Source organism: Magnolia sinica, chromosome 11 (genome assembly GCF_029962835.1).
Source record: "Magnolia sinica isolate HGM2019 chromosome 11, MsV1, whole genome shotgun sequence".
In the NCBI taxonomy this organism is placed as follows: domain Eukaryota; kingdom Viridiplantae; phylum Streptophyta; class Magnoliopsida; order Magnoliales; family Magnoliaceae; genus Magnolia; species Magnolia sinica.
The window spans coordinates 31,411,673-31,426,022 of record NC_080583.1 but is presented as its reverse complement, the minus strand read 5'-3'; positions in this window follow the sequence as shown (position 1 = coordinate 31,426,022).

Below are 14,350 nucleotides of genomic sequence, written 5' to 3'. Positions count from 1 at the left end.
CAAGCATAGGAAGGATGTCAAAAGGTGCAATATGATTGACATCAACAGGATGTTCAACGATAACATTATGTGATCTAATGTCCCTAACATATGATGGATCATCATTGGGAACAAGAAGATGACGTTTAGAGATAGCGGTCGATCTGGAGGAAGAAGAAGGACCACGGGAAGTAGTTTTTCTACCTCTAGAAGCCATTTGCAACAAGGATTTCAAGGAATAAAGAAGTTGCAAAGGATTGAGAAGTGGGTTTGCTCAAAACAGATTTTTCAAAACCCAAACCCCAAATCTCAATGAAATCCAAAATAGAAAGCTTCAAGCTAGAAAAGGAAACAAACTAGACACAAATCTGCAAGAAAAAGTGATTTGAAATACTAACCTTGAAGAACTTGAAGGATGGGTTCGACAAGTCGAAGCACGGCTCCAAGGAGAAGAAAGAAGAAATGAGGAAGAAAGGAAAAAATCTCCAATATTAAGTGAAACCCGAGTTCTACGACTGGTCGTGGGTATCTACGACCGGTCGTAGGACGACTGGTCATGAATACTCACGACTGGTCGAATAAACCCCAGAAAATCAAATTTCTTACAAATTTTATAAAAATTGAAATTCAATCTAGCAAATATATACACTATAATACAAGTAGGCATAAATAATCAATTTAAAATGCACATGCCAAGATCAAATTTCATCTTTTTGAACCTGCTTTTATCGAGAGGTTTTGTGAAAATGTCAGCTCGTTGATCTTCAGTAGGAATATATTCTAGAGATATAACTTTTTCTTCTACTAATTCCCTTATATAATGAAATCTAATGTCAATGTGCTTAATACGAGAATGCTGAATAGGATTTTTTTGAAATATTTATCGCACTGAAATTATCACAATGTAATAGCATAGAATCCTGTTTAATTTCATAATCACTTAGCATTCGTTGCATCCAAACAAGATGTGTACATACATTACCACCTGCTATATACTCAGCTTCAGCTGTTGAAAGTGATATAGAATTTTGTTTCTTACTAAACCAGGAAACTAGAGAATTTCCAATATAAAAACAACCACCATTGGTTGATTTTCTATCATCTAGATTACCAGCCCAGTCAGCATCCGAGTACCCAGCTAATTGGACATTGGTTTCATGAGGATACCAGAGACCGAGATTTACAGTACTTGCGACATATCTAATAATTCGCTTGACAGCAATCAAGTGAGATTCTTTTGGATCAGATTGATATCTTGCGCAAATACCAACACTTAGAGAAATATCAGGTCTACTAGCAGTTAAATATAACAAACTACCAATCATACTCCGATAAAGTTTTGAGTCAACATTTTTACCATTAGAGTCTTTTGATAGTTTTAGGGTAGTACTCATAGGAGTATCAAAATTCTTGCCATTCTCAAATACAAATCTCTTGATTAGATTCAAAGCATACTTAGATTGAGAAATGAATATTCCTTCAGATTGTTGCTTTACTTGCAATCCAAGGAAATAAGTCAATTCCCCAACCATGCTCATTTCGAACTGTGATTTCATCAAATCTGCAAACTCACTAGTCAAGTCAGTACAAGTTGATCCATAAATGATATCATCAATGTAAATCTATACCATTAAGATATGATCATTATGTTTTTTAACAAACAGAGTTTTATCGACAGATCCCATTTGAAAATTATGACTTAAAAGAAATTTCGTTAGTTTCTCATACCATGCCCTAGGTGCTTGTTTTAATCCATAAAGTGCCTTTTTAAGCCGATATACATAATCAGTATTTTTGAAATCTTCAAAACCCATTGGCTGTTCAACATAGACTTCTTCATGTAAATCACCATTTAAAAAAGCACTTTTCACATCCATCTGATAGATCTTTATCTTTTTAAAACATGCAATGGATATAAATAGTCTGATAGATTCAAGACGTGCTACTGGTGCAAAGGTTTCATCAAAATCAATCCCTTCAATTTGAGTATAACCTTGCACCACTAGTCTAGCCTTGTTTCTAATTATATTTCCACATTCGTCAGACTTATTTTTGAAAATTCATTTTGTTCCAATGATGTGTTTATCTTTAGGTCTTGGTACGAGATACCAAGCATCATTTCTTACGAATTGGTTGAGCTCATCTTGCATCGCAACAATTCAGTTCTCATCAGCAAGAGTTTCTTTTACGTTAGATGGTTCTATTTGGGATGTAAAACATACATAATTACATATATCCTCAAGTTGTCTACGGGTGCGAACACCGGTGAGAGGATTTCCAAGAATTTGTGTGGTTGGATGATCTTTAACAGTCCTCAACTCAGAATCAGTCTGATTCGATGAAGTATCAGGTTTATCAATGATTAGCACTTCATCATTATCTGAATTAGGAATTGGCGTGTTTAAGTGATCATCAATGATAACATTAATGGATTCTTGAATCACACCAGTCCTTTTGTTTAGAACCCTATAAGCTCGACTGTTTAAGGAATATCCTAGAAAAATCCCTTCATCACTCTTCGTATCGAATTTTTTTAAATTTTCACGATCACGTAAAATATAGCACTTGCTGCCAAAAACTCGAAAGTATTTAATAATAGGTTTTTCATTGAACCACAATTTGTAAGCCGTTTTATTATTATCTTTTCTAGTGTAGACTCGGTTAATAATATAGCAAGCTATGTTGACTGCTTCAGCCCAAAGATTTTTAGAGAGCTTCATGCTATTCAACATGACATTAGCCATTTCTTGAAGCACCCTATTCTTTCTTTCAACAATTCCATTTTGTTGTGGAGTTTTGGGAGCAGAGAATTCATGTAATATTCCTTGGTCGGTACAGAACTTCTCAAAATTGCTATTCTCAAATTCAGATCCATGATCACTACGAATTTTACTGATTTGAGAAGATTTTTCAGTTTGAATCCTTTTAAGAACTTTTCTTACTTCTTCAAGGGTTTCAGATTTGTCCCTTAAGAAGACTACCCACGTATATCTAGTAAAGTCATCAACTATTACCAGGATATACTTTTTCCCACCACGACTTTCCATTCTGGTAGGTCCTATCAGATCCATGTGGAGAAGTTCGAGTGGTATTGATGTGGTATTTGAATTCACCTTTTTGTGTGAGTTCTTTGTTTGTTTGCCTATCTGGCACTCATCACATATTTTATCTAATTTCTGAAGTTTGGGTAAACCTCTTACAAGTTCTCGTTTGCTCAATCGATATAAATTTTGATAATGTACATGTCCAAGACGTTTGTGCCATAAATCAGTCTCGTCTGTATGGACCATGTAACATGTTTGATTAGATGAGCTGGATTCACTAATAATATAACAATTTTCAGACGTTCTACGTCCAGTTAATATTACAGAACCCTTATTGTCAGAATCTCACAGCTTTGATTAGAAAACCGAACATTATGGTTATTATCACATATTTGTGATATACTAAGCAAGTTATGTTTTAAGCCCTCAACGTATAAAACATTTTTAAACACCGGAAGATTAAAAAGTTGAACCATACCTTGGCCTATAATCTTGCAATTGCTACCATCACCAAATGTGACTGAACCATTAGTCATATCTTTCAGATCCGTGAATAAAGCTTTGTCACCTGTCATATGCCTGGAGCATCCAATGTCTAGGTACCACTTTGAATGACTTGTTGCTTTGAAAGCAGTGTGAGCAACCAAGCAGGTAACTTTAGGAACCCATTTCATAACTGTTTTAGGTTTAGGAACATAGTTGGTCTTCTTTTGTGTATATTTGTAGGAATGACCTATAGAGTTAGATTTTAAGAGCTCCTTGAGTAAATCAACTATCTTTTCAGCTAGTGGATTTCGTTTCTGATTAAAGTTGACATGGTTGCTTCTAGGTTTTTGAAAAGTTTTTGAATTTCTAGAAAAATCTTGATAAGTACTTTTCCCTTTTGAGTTTGAGGACTCTCCTTTAACAAACATAGGAGGAGTATACATTTGTTTAGGAGATAAATTTTTATTATAGCCCAACCCGGATCGATCGCCACATTTTCTAGATCCGGATAACAGTTTTTCTAACTTTGGATCACCTTGGGCATATTTCCATGTGTCCTTTAGACTCAGAAGAGAAGATACTTCAATTTTAAGTTTGTCAATTTCAGATTTTAAATCAACAATTAGTGAGTTTTTGAATTCCAAATCGCATTTTGATTTTTCAAAACAATCTGAAATTTGTGATTTTTTTAAGACAAGTGATTCAAAACAATTTTTGAGTTTAGAAAACTTTTCTTTTTGAAGTTTAAGTTTGACAGTAATTTTACAACTTTCCTTATATAGGGCATTGTAAGCGTCTTGAAGATCATCTTCATTTTCACATTCACTATTTAGATTTTCTTCACTTGTTGAGTCATTATCTGAAAATGTGAATTTGGCTAGAGTCATAAGAGCTTTAACCTCATTGCTCGACTCAGTTTGAGAATCTTCTGATTCAGAAGAACCTTCAGAATCAGATGATTCATCCCATGTAGCCAACATACCCTTCTTCTTGGGTTTGTCCCTTTTAGGACATCTATTTGCTAAGTGCCCATATTCTTGACAGTTGTAACATTGACTATCTTTCAAAGATTTTCGAGATTTAGGTCTAAACTTCTTTTTATCATTTGATTTTTGAAAATCAACCCTTTTCTTGCTTTTGAAAATCTTATAAAATTTTTTAGCTAAAAGAGTCATATCATCTTCTGAATTACATTTAGAAGATTTTAGTGCAATAGATTTACCTTTAGGAGCTTTAAAGTTTAACTCGTAGGTTTGTAGAGAACCAACTAGTTCTTCTACCCTCATATTATCCGTATCACGAAGTTCCTGGATTGCGGTTACTTTAGAATTGAACCGTTCAGGAAGTGAGCGTAATATTTTTGCACACACTTTACTTTCTGGGATTTTATCGCCAAGACCCCACATTGAGTTTACAATGTCATTTAATCTAGTGTAAAAGTCCATAAACATTTCATTTTCCTCCATATGAATTTCTTCAAATCTGGTTGTGAGGAGTTGGACTTTAGATTTTTTGACAATTGTAGTACCCTCGTGTGTTATTTCTAATATATCCCAAGCTTGCTTTGCAGTATCACAGGAAATGATTCTTTTGAAATCATCCGGTGATAGTGCGCAAGTAATTGCATTTAGTGCTTTAGCATTTGCACTACTCTCACTTTTCTGAGGAGTGGTCCATTGGTAATATGGTGTGGTTTTCATAGACTTTGAACCATCAACCCCAGTAACTTCCATGATAGGAGGATTCCATTCAGTCACTGTGGCTTGCCACACATTTTCATCCATTGATTTGAGGAAGATCCTCATTCTGGCTTTCCAATAGGCATAGTTGGAGCCATCAAAGGGTGGAGGCCTTGTGACTGAAAGGCTATCAAAATTTGACATCTTAAATAGCTTAAATCATTAGCTCAGGAATTAAATCCAAGAATTAAAAAAAAGAGCTATTAGGCTTTAATACCACTTGAAAAGGCCAAGCTATATGTCCTAGAGGGGGGGGGGGGGGGGGTGAATAGGACAATGCCAAATAAAACTTATAACAGCGGAATTAAAAAGAAAATGATAGCCAAAGTAAATCACAATGTAGGAAAGTAAAATAACCTCAAAATTCAGATCTTGAGAGGTTGATACAAACGTTGTTCTAAGGACAACCTTACACCAAAAACCAGAGTTTATGGTAGGACAACCTTATTTCTAGAAAGATCTTTGTATCAAGTTTCAAACCAAAGAGGAATACAAAAATAAATACAAACGGAATTGAAATAAATTGCAATCACAAATGTATTGTTCTAGGGACAGCCATACACCATAAAAATGGCAGGGCAACCTTGTTGGAACAACTTTCAAAAGAAATTGAAATATCAAGCTGATAAAGGAATAGCAGAAAATAAATTCTAAACTATTACAACATTCTCACAAAGCTTGAATTAAATGATTACAACATTCACCACCATACATACATCCCACAAAAGAATAATTAAAGATTAGAAAAATAAATCAATTAAACACAAGGGTTTATAGTGGTTCGCCTGTGTGTTCACCAACTGTTAAACAACAGCCACACAAAATGCTACTCCACTCCTAATATCCTCACACAGGGGATATTAGCGTTCACTAAAAATAGGTTTTCCCAGGTTCACCCAAAACCTTTACAATTGTGTCTTTGTCTGTGGGCTTACACAATTAAAAAACCCCACTTTTGAGTTTTCCTGGCTCTCCTCAGATAACCAATATAACAAGATTTTTCTGGCAAATCTTGAAAGAAACCAAAACAAAAAGGAATTTATAATTAAATGTAAAATACCTGATTATCTCCTTCAATGTAGTAGCCCGGTAGAACCAAATCAGAGTAGATGATTGAATGTCCAAGTTCAAAGTCCAGTACTCAATTACAATGGCTTTAATTCTAATAGATTTTAAATTAAACCAAATAGGGCTTGCCTTAATTGATTTTGATTCCAAAGAAAGGGAATAATAATTCCTCTTATCAAATCAGATTGGAATAGTAGAAACAAAATCAATTAAAATAAAGCTAAGGAAAGAGAATATTAAATAAGCACACTTAGCTTAGACGGAGCACAGAATTATCTCTCAGAAGTTCGACGAAGATTGGCTTGAATAGATTAATTAATTCAATAATTTCTTCTGAGATTCGTGCACTATTTATAAGTGAGAAGATCGGGTCTTCGACTAGTCGAAGTAACAACGGATATTTGAAAAATCCGGCGGGATATGCTCTGACCGTTCTACGACTGGTCGAAGCTCTCCTACGACTGGTCGTAGGTCACCTACGACTGGTCGTAGGTTTCCTTCGACTGGTCGTAGGTCCTGAAAAACTTCACTGGAATTTGAGTCGAAGATGTTCGACTGGTAGAAGATGCAGTCAACACTGTTCCTACGATTGGTCGAACAATTTCCTAGACTAGTTGAAGCCTAATAGATTTTATCCGGAATTTGTAACAAACTTATGACTGATCGAGGAATTTCTTAGACTGGTCGAAGCAAGTCTAGGACTAGTCGAAGAACAGAGCAAACTTATGTAAAATAAACATTCGGTTTATGTATCCGAAATGACCTACTTCTAAGGTCAACCTATGGTCAGTCAAACCTCAACCATGAAGTATGGACATTGAAACATTAGGAACAACTGACCTTGAAGTATGAGCCTTGAAGTCTTGATGGAGTTGAAACCTTGATGTAGCTCAATCTTGAAAGTGTACAAACTGCCTTGAACTCTTCAGCTTGAGTCTTGTCTTGTGAGCTTTGCTTGTTGTGAGCTTAGCTTGTTCATGAATATTGATCCTTGAGAGAGCTTCACTTATGCAAGTTATATATAACATAACAGTGATTTTGGCACCACAGATTTGACAACAGACAGGGATATAAACTATAGCACTTACACCAGGCCCACCATGATGTATGTTTTTCCTCCATGCCGTCCTTCCATTTTGTGGGGCCCATATGTGTGTGTGGTCCACTGGGGGGGGGGGGGGGGGGGGCAGGCCGTCCATAGCCTTGGACCGTCCCACCCTTGGGACGTCCCTACCTTGGGTTGCTGGGCCCGTTTCCCGGCAGCATGACCCACTTGAAATATGTGTTGTACATAGCCCCTTTCATCTGGTGGGACCTATAGTGATGTGTGTAGGCCATCAGGAATTAAATACATTATAAATTAATTTATTTGCTCAAATCCAACAAGCCCGAAAGCAGGTGGGCTGGAAATTCAGCAATGGGCCTCATGTTGCTGCCCATAAATGTTTGTTTTGGGGCAGCATGACCCACCAGATTTAAGGATGATTTAATCAGTTATCTTACCTTTTTCCTTTGGTATTTTTGGGTGTAATTAGTGCTCATTTGAGGCCCACCCAAGCTGGGTTTTTATTGGATCATTGTATGTGGTTAATTGCTGGTTCCTTAGGCCTTTTGGACTAGAACCTTCTAGACAGGCCCATTGACCTTTGGGCCTATACCCTTCTACCTATTGTGATGGGTTTGTAGGACATAATATGCAAGTAGTTGGGCCCTTGGCTGCCCACCAAATTAACCCTGTACTTGGGCTAAGATGTGAGGCCCAACTCACTTGTATTAAGTGTGAAATTGCCCACATGGTTGAACTACTGGGTTGCCCATGAGGCCCACCAAATATGTGGGTTTATGACCTTTATGGTTGAGCCCAAACCTTGCTTGAGGGCCCATCATATTGCCTATGAGTTGGGCCTTATGTATAACCCATTAAGCCATAGATTGCTTGGGCCTTGGACCTTACTTTCTACGCATAGCGGGCAACCTTTTGGGACCCAGTTGAGTTTGGATGTCCTCCTTGGTGGCCCTAAGGTATGCCCATAGGGTCCTTATAAGTGGTTGAAGGCTGACTTTGGACCTTGTTAGGACGTTTCCTCCATTAAGACTTTATGACTCTTTTAGCTTGTGGGTCACCCCAAAGTATTGGGCCCCCACTAAAGGACTTCACTTCTCCTTAGAGTACCTTTCTATGTATCTGGACCTTGACCCTCCTTGGAAAGGAGGAATATATTCTACAGGCAGTGCATTTACATTATTGTGACCCATATGTATCATCTGTGTGAATCGAGTGCATTGTGTGGTGGTCACTAAGGGATGGGGTTTCTCCCCTCGTGTACATTGAGTGCTTGAAGCTTGTGCATCATCTGTATGTGTGACTCATACATTAACATCACATTTCATGATGATACCGCCCTTACTTCACCTAGGCCTTGCCTCCACAGGGACATTCGTGGATGGCCGTATGTGTGAACACCAGAAATGTTACTTGACCATACCGTGTGCATAGGATGCCCATGGTTGAAATTTTCAAAACTTCCATGGTACCAAGGATCTGCTCCAACGCCGTGACCGGGTGGAAACATGAGCGCACGAGGGCCTTACACCTGCAGGCTGCGACTCCCACTGTCGTGTAGTCGGTTGGATGGGGATATGGCTTTATCTGCCTGTGAGGGAGGGCATTACTATGCTGAGTCTGACCATCTCGTGAAATGGGTCTGCTACCGTCAGGCCTTACTGATGATTAGCTGTCCATAGGCAGGTAGTGAGGTCTCTTATACTCGTTTGATTGTGCGGGTTTGTAGAGCGGCAGTCATCCAGTAGTGTAATGGACCTCGGTGATTTCCTTATGATTGAAAATGTACTAGATATGTGGATTTGTCATGAGCACTGGCATTACTTTGCATCACATTCACATCAGCTACATAAGCCCCTTCATGCATTACCTTAGTATGGTGCCCTGTACTCATTATATCATATTCATGATAAGCCTTAGTAAGGTTAGTGATATTGTCATTGAGCATGTTTCTCTTCCTGTACCTCCACAGATCTTAGGCAGGCGTCGTAGAAGCAGAGCTTGGAGTAGAGTTGAGCTTGAGGACTCCAGTGTTGTAGACTTTTCTCTCATTCTTCTATCATCTTATGTATGTCCCTTTAGACCTTATGAAACCTTGTAAAAGTTTAAATTTTTAGTGGATTTTATGATGTGTGCCTTTGTTATTCTCAGATATACTTGCAATGATCTTAGGTATGCTCGTATTTGAAATGATTATATTATTGTGGAAATCCTCCTTGTAGGATCCCAAGATCAAAACCTGAACAAGGAATGGAGGATGGGGTAATTCGGAGGCTGTTGCAGTCAGAACTGGCTATAGGGTTCCTTGTGAGTCCGGTCACGGAGTCTAGGGCGTGATAATTGTTGTCACACCCCAGACTCGGTGACCGGACTCATAAGGAACCCTATAGCCAGTTCCGACCGCAACAGTCTCCGAATTACCCCATCCTTGGTTCCTGGCTCAGGTTCTGATCTTGGGATCCTACAAGGAGGATTTTGGGGCATAAATCTAATTTGATAGAGCATACCCAAGATCATAACACAGTAATCTCAGAAAGTAACCATAGGAACACATTACAAAATCCATTAGAAATTTTAAACTTTTATAGGTACATAAGGCTCAAAAGGAAATACATAAGGTAAGAAAGGAAGAGAAAAGTCTACAACAGGTCCTTAGCATACTCCAATACAATGCCCTACTGCTACTGCGCCGACCTAGGATCACTTGCACGCATCAATCGTGCATAAGCTTATAGAAAGCTTAGAGGGCAGTGAAGGTGTGTGATAATGGTGCTCAGAAGAAGATAGGGGAGAATGCAGAAGGAAACATGAATGATACTAGCCGTATCGAGGCTAAGCTATGAATGCAGTAAGTTGTACCTAGGGCTATGCAATGAAATACATGAGTATTGGGTGCCATACCAGGGCGATGCAACATAAGGCTTATACAGCCGATGCCAATGCAATGTGAAGTAATGTCAGTCCTTATATGCAATCCACACATTAAGTACAGTTCCATCATAAGGAATCCACCGGAGTCAAGTACACTGCAGGATGATTGCCGCTTTCCAAGAGCTGCATAGTCAAACGAGTGTAGGAGACCTCACTACCCGCCTGTGGACAACCAATCACCAGCGAGGCTTGACGGTAGCGGACCCATTTACGAGCTGGTCAGACTCAGCCTAGCTATGCCCCCTCACTTAGAGGGTAAGGCTAAACCCCATCTCAATCGACCTAACAATAGTGGGAGTCACGACCTAATGATATAAGGCACTCGGGCGCTCATGATTTCCACTCAGTCTCGTTGTTGAGGTGTCTCCTCAGTACCGTGAAGGTTTAGGTGCTTTTACCCAGGGACATCCTATGCACCCCAAATGCTCAAGTATCATTTTCGGTGTCTACACACGGCTATTCATGATATATTTGTGGAGGCTACGACCCTAATGAAGTAAGGGCAAATATCCACATGTTTTACAATATCAGATGCATGAATCACACAATCACCCATGCATCAATCCCAAGCATCCATCGTGCTCAAGAGGGGAAAACTTCATCCCTCGAGGAGATCCCAACATATCCTACACAATGAAATAACCATGGCCAATCATACCTCAACCAAGCATCCATATGATGCGTATGAGAGTAGGCCATGAAGATGAATAGGGGTGCCAATGAGGTGAAGATGAACTTTCTGCCTAACCATGAAGGGTCTAGGTACTTAACCAATTCCTCATAAGGAACAACCTCTAGTGGGGGCCCATTTACCTGGGGTAGCCCACGAGACTAAGTATACAAGCTACGAGCCTAAATGATATAGAGATGGGCCTAACAAGAGTATAAGGTGGGCATTCAACCACACTTAGATACAAACGGGCCTAGAGGGGTCCATAATGGGGACATTCAATCACCATTTTCCAAAAGGCATAACCAACCATAATCCATATAACTAAAAGGCTTAAGGCCCACATCCAAACCACCTACATAAGCCCCACATAAAGGCATAAGAAAAAGGGTCCAATACTACCTTCAACAACATGGGCCCAAAGAGGGGAATCAAGGCCTAAGGCCCAAGTCCCAGTGGCCATAGAATCCATGCATTTAGTTGGACTTGGTGGGCAACCCATGAACATAAATACATGGCCCAAAAATAAGTCTAAGTTGGGTGAAATGGGCCTCACAATATCAGCCCAATAACTGGTAATTTAAGTGGGCACTCAAGGGCCCAATTCCACCCTCACCTTAGCCCACAAGTCTAACAAAATGGTGAAAGCAGCCCTTACATATTACTGGGCCAAGCTGGGACGTTCCAGCCCAATCTGGACCTACTAGGAAGTCCAAAAATCTGGTATATATTTGGGTCCCACAAATGATCATCAACAGAGGCCCAACTATGCATTAATTAAGCCTAAGAATATCTAGAATGAAGGCATGCGACATGTACCCAAATCTCACACTGTGGTGTGCCCCACAACCAACACAAATTCAACCATAACCATGTACCTTTGGGCCCCCTTGCTGGACTTTCAGCCCACCCAACTTCTTGGGCATGATGAAGTCCAAAAATGTGTCAAACTATATGGAAATTTAAGTCATGAGGGCCAACAACACTTAGAGGGAGGCCCCACTAAATTCAAGAATGGGATTCATAAAATCAAGTGGGCCTACTGCTGGACTACAAGTCCAGCAGCAACCCACTAGCAATGGGAGTCCCATGAGGCCTGGATGCCCCAGCCGAAGGCATACATCAAGGTGGGCCCCACACGTCCAACAGTGGGCCCCACAGGGGACATCCACCTAGGGGGTGGGCCCTTCCATGTGGGTCACTCATCAAGAGGGACGGCTGGATGAAACACATATACATGGTGGGCCTACATACTGGACGGCCAACCCCATGCTGGATGTCCCTAGCTGGATGTCCAGCATGGACCACTGGTCCAGCTCAAGGGTCCTCACAATCATGGCCCCAATGGGCCCTAGAACATTAGAGATGGGGTCCCCGATAATCATACACAAAGCCCAATGGGCTGGGGCCTAAAAAGTTTTGCAATAACAAAGGGGACAGCAATGTACAAGAAAATTCTGTAATGTATGTTGCTGTCCTAAATTTGGGCACTCACTGGAGTGGGTCCAGGGCCTCTAAAATTCTAAAAATTGAGGGCCAAGGTTCCTCATCATGTATACAATAAGAGGGAGTCCAGAAAGATGGCCCCCCTATGATAAAAAAATTTAGGAATTAAGGTTTTCATGAGGCAATGTTGCTGGACTGCACAACAGAAAATCTGGCAGTCCAACCATGTTGGCCCACCCTTTTGGAGGTTCAAATGAAGTTAGTTGAGGCTGACATTTGGCAAGATTATAGGTAGGGTCCACACTTTCAAGAAACATATATTACATGGGACCAAACACCCCACAAAACATCTAAAAATCTGGCCTCAAGATGACCCAAAAATCTATCCAGACAGTTCTGGATAGCAACATATAACTGAAAATAAATAAATATAAACACTATTCAAAAGGGGATTTAATCTAGGAAAATCATGGTATGGACCACCCCAGTGGGCCCCATAAACATCCAGACCCTTACCATCATCTAAACCCCTTTGCTTGTGCCCCTTATAGGTGGATTAGGTAGCTCCAACGTCCACCCTCCATGGACGGTCTGGATATTTTTGGTGTATAAGGTGGGCCACACACTCATGATCAAAAGTTTACCAACAAAGGAAGATAAGGGTTCGAACACAAGGGAAGGGTCTCCACCACATTAAGGCCCTTCCCCTCATCACATAAACATGCACAATCCACTATAGTCAAATATGCAAGGATCTACATGGTGAAAGGCTTTCTACTTAGGATCTATGGTGAATATGCAATCTCCACCAAGGATCAAGGTCTAGATAACCCAAAGATCCCTGATCAAAGGAATAAAAGGCCATAAAGGGGTCCATGGAGAATGGTCCCTTGCTTGGAACATGCATGCAATGTAGGATGGGCTACAAGCCATATCCATGGAGTCTTGGGGGACACCACCATCATTTGATAGGCCCCACAAGTTCCAACATGGAAGAAATATGAGGAACTTCTAAGAGACTAAAGAATCTAAAATTGTAAAATACATGCACACCCACCTAAGGATCAAGCTTCAAAACTACATCACCTTGATCTAAAAGCTCCAATGAAGATGATTCTAAGAGTGATATGAGTTAGGAAGGGTTAGTTTGGAGGGTATTTGGGAGAGAAGGGGCTGAAGGATCTGGAGGGGTGGGACATCCTAGCTATCTAGCATGGGAGAGAATGAAAAGAGAGAGAGAAATGAGAGGGAAAGAGAGAGTTAGGAGGGTTGTAGGAAAGTAATCATTGCTCTCTCTAAAAGAGGCTCCTAGGTTAGAGAAATACAATCATGAGGGTTAGGGAGATACAACCAAAGCTCATAGGGTTGTAGGCTCTAGCTATAGGGTTTTTAAAAACCTACACCTCGGCATGACATCACCTATCACATGGGAAAATGTGCATGGCCATGGTGGGGTCCACCAATCACACATCAATGGTCCATACCAAGTGTGGCCCATAACTTGTGATGTACATGTAGGATTCATGCATGGGAGATGGCGTTAGAACTGCAGCACCGATGCGGACGCAATGACATAGGTTTCAGGTCGATCCGAGTTGGGTCGACATGACCAAACTTAAGGATGACCACAAACACTATCCTTTAGGTCGCAGGTCACCGGGAGTTGATTGGTAGGACCGCGAGAGCTAAAGGAACAGCGTGCACACTTGTGTTAGGGTCTTACAATTGCCCCCCCTCCCCCATGTCACTGTCCTTTCGATGAAAGTGGCAGTAACGTTTGACATTTCATTAAATGCTGCAATAAATGTCATTCGAATGTGAATCATTATCCAACTATTTTTTTTCGATACACCGGTGTCGGTCACGTCATATCAAGGTGTCAAGAGAACCCTGTGACAACACGTGTCCCTTATTTAGCTATTTT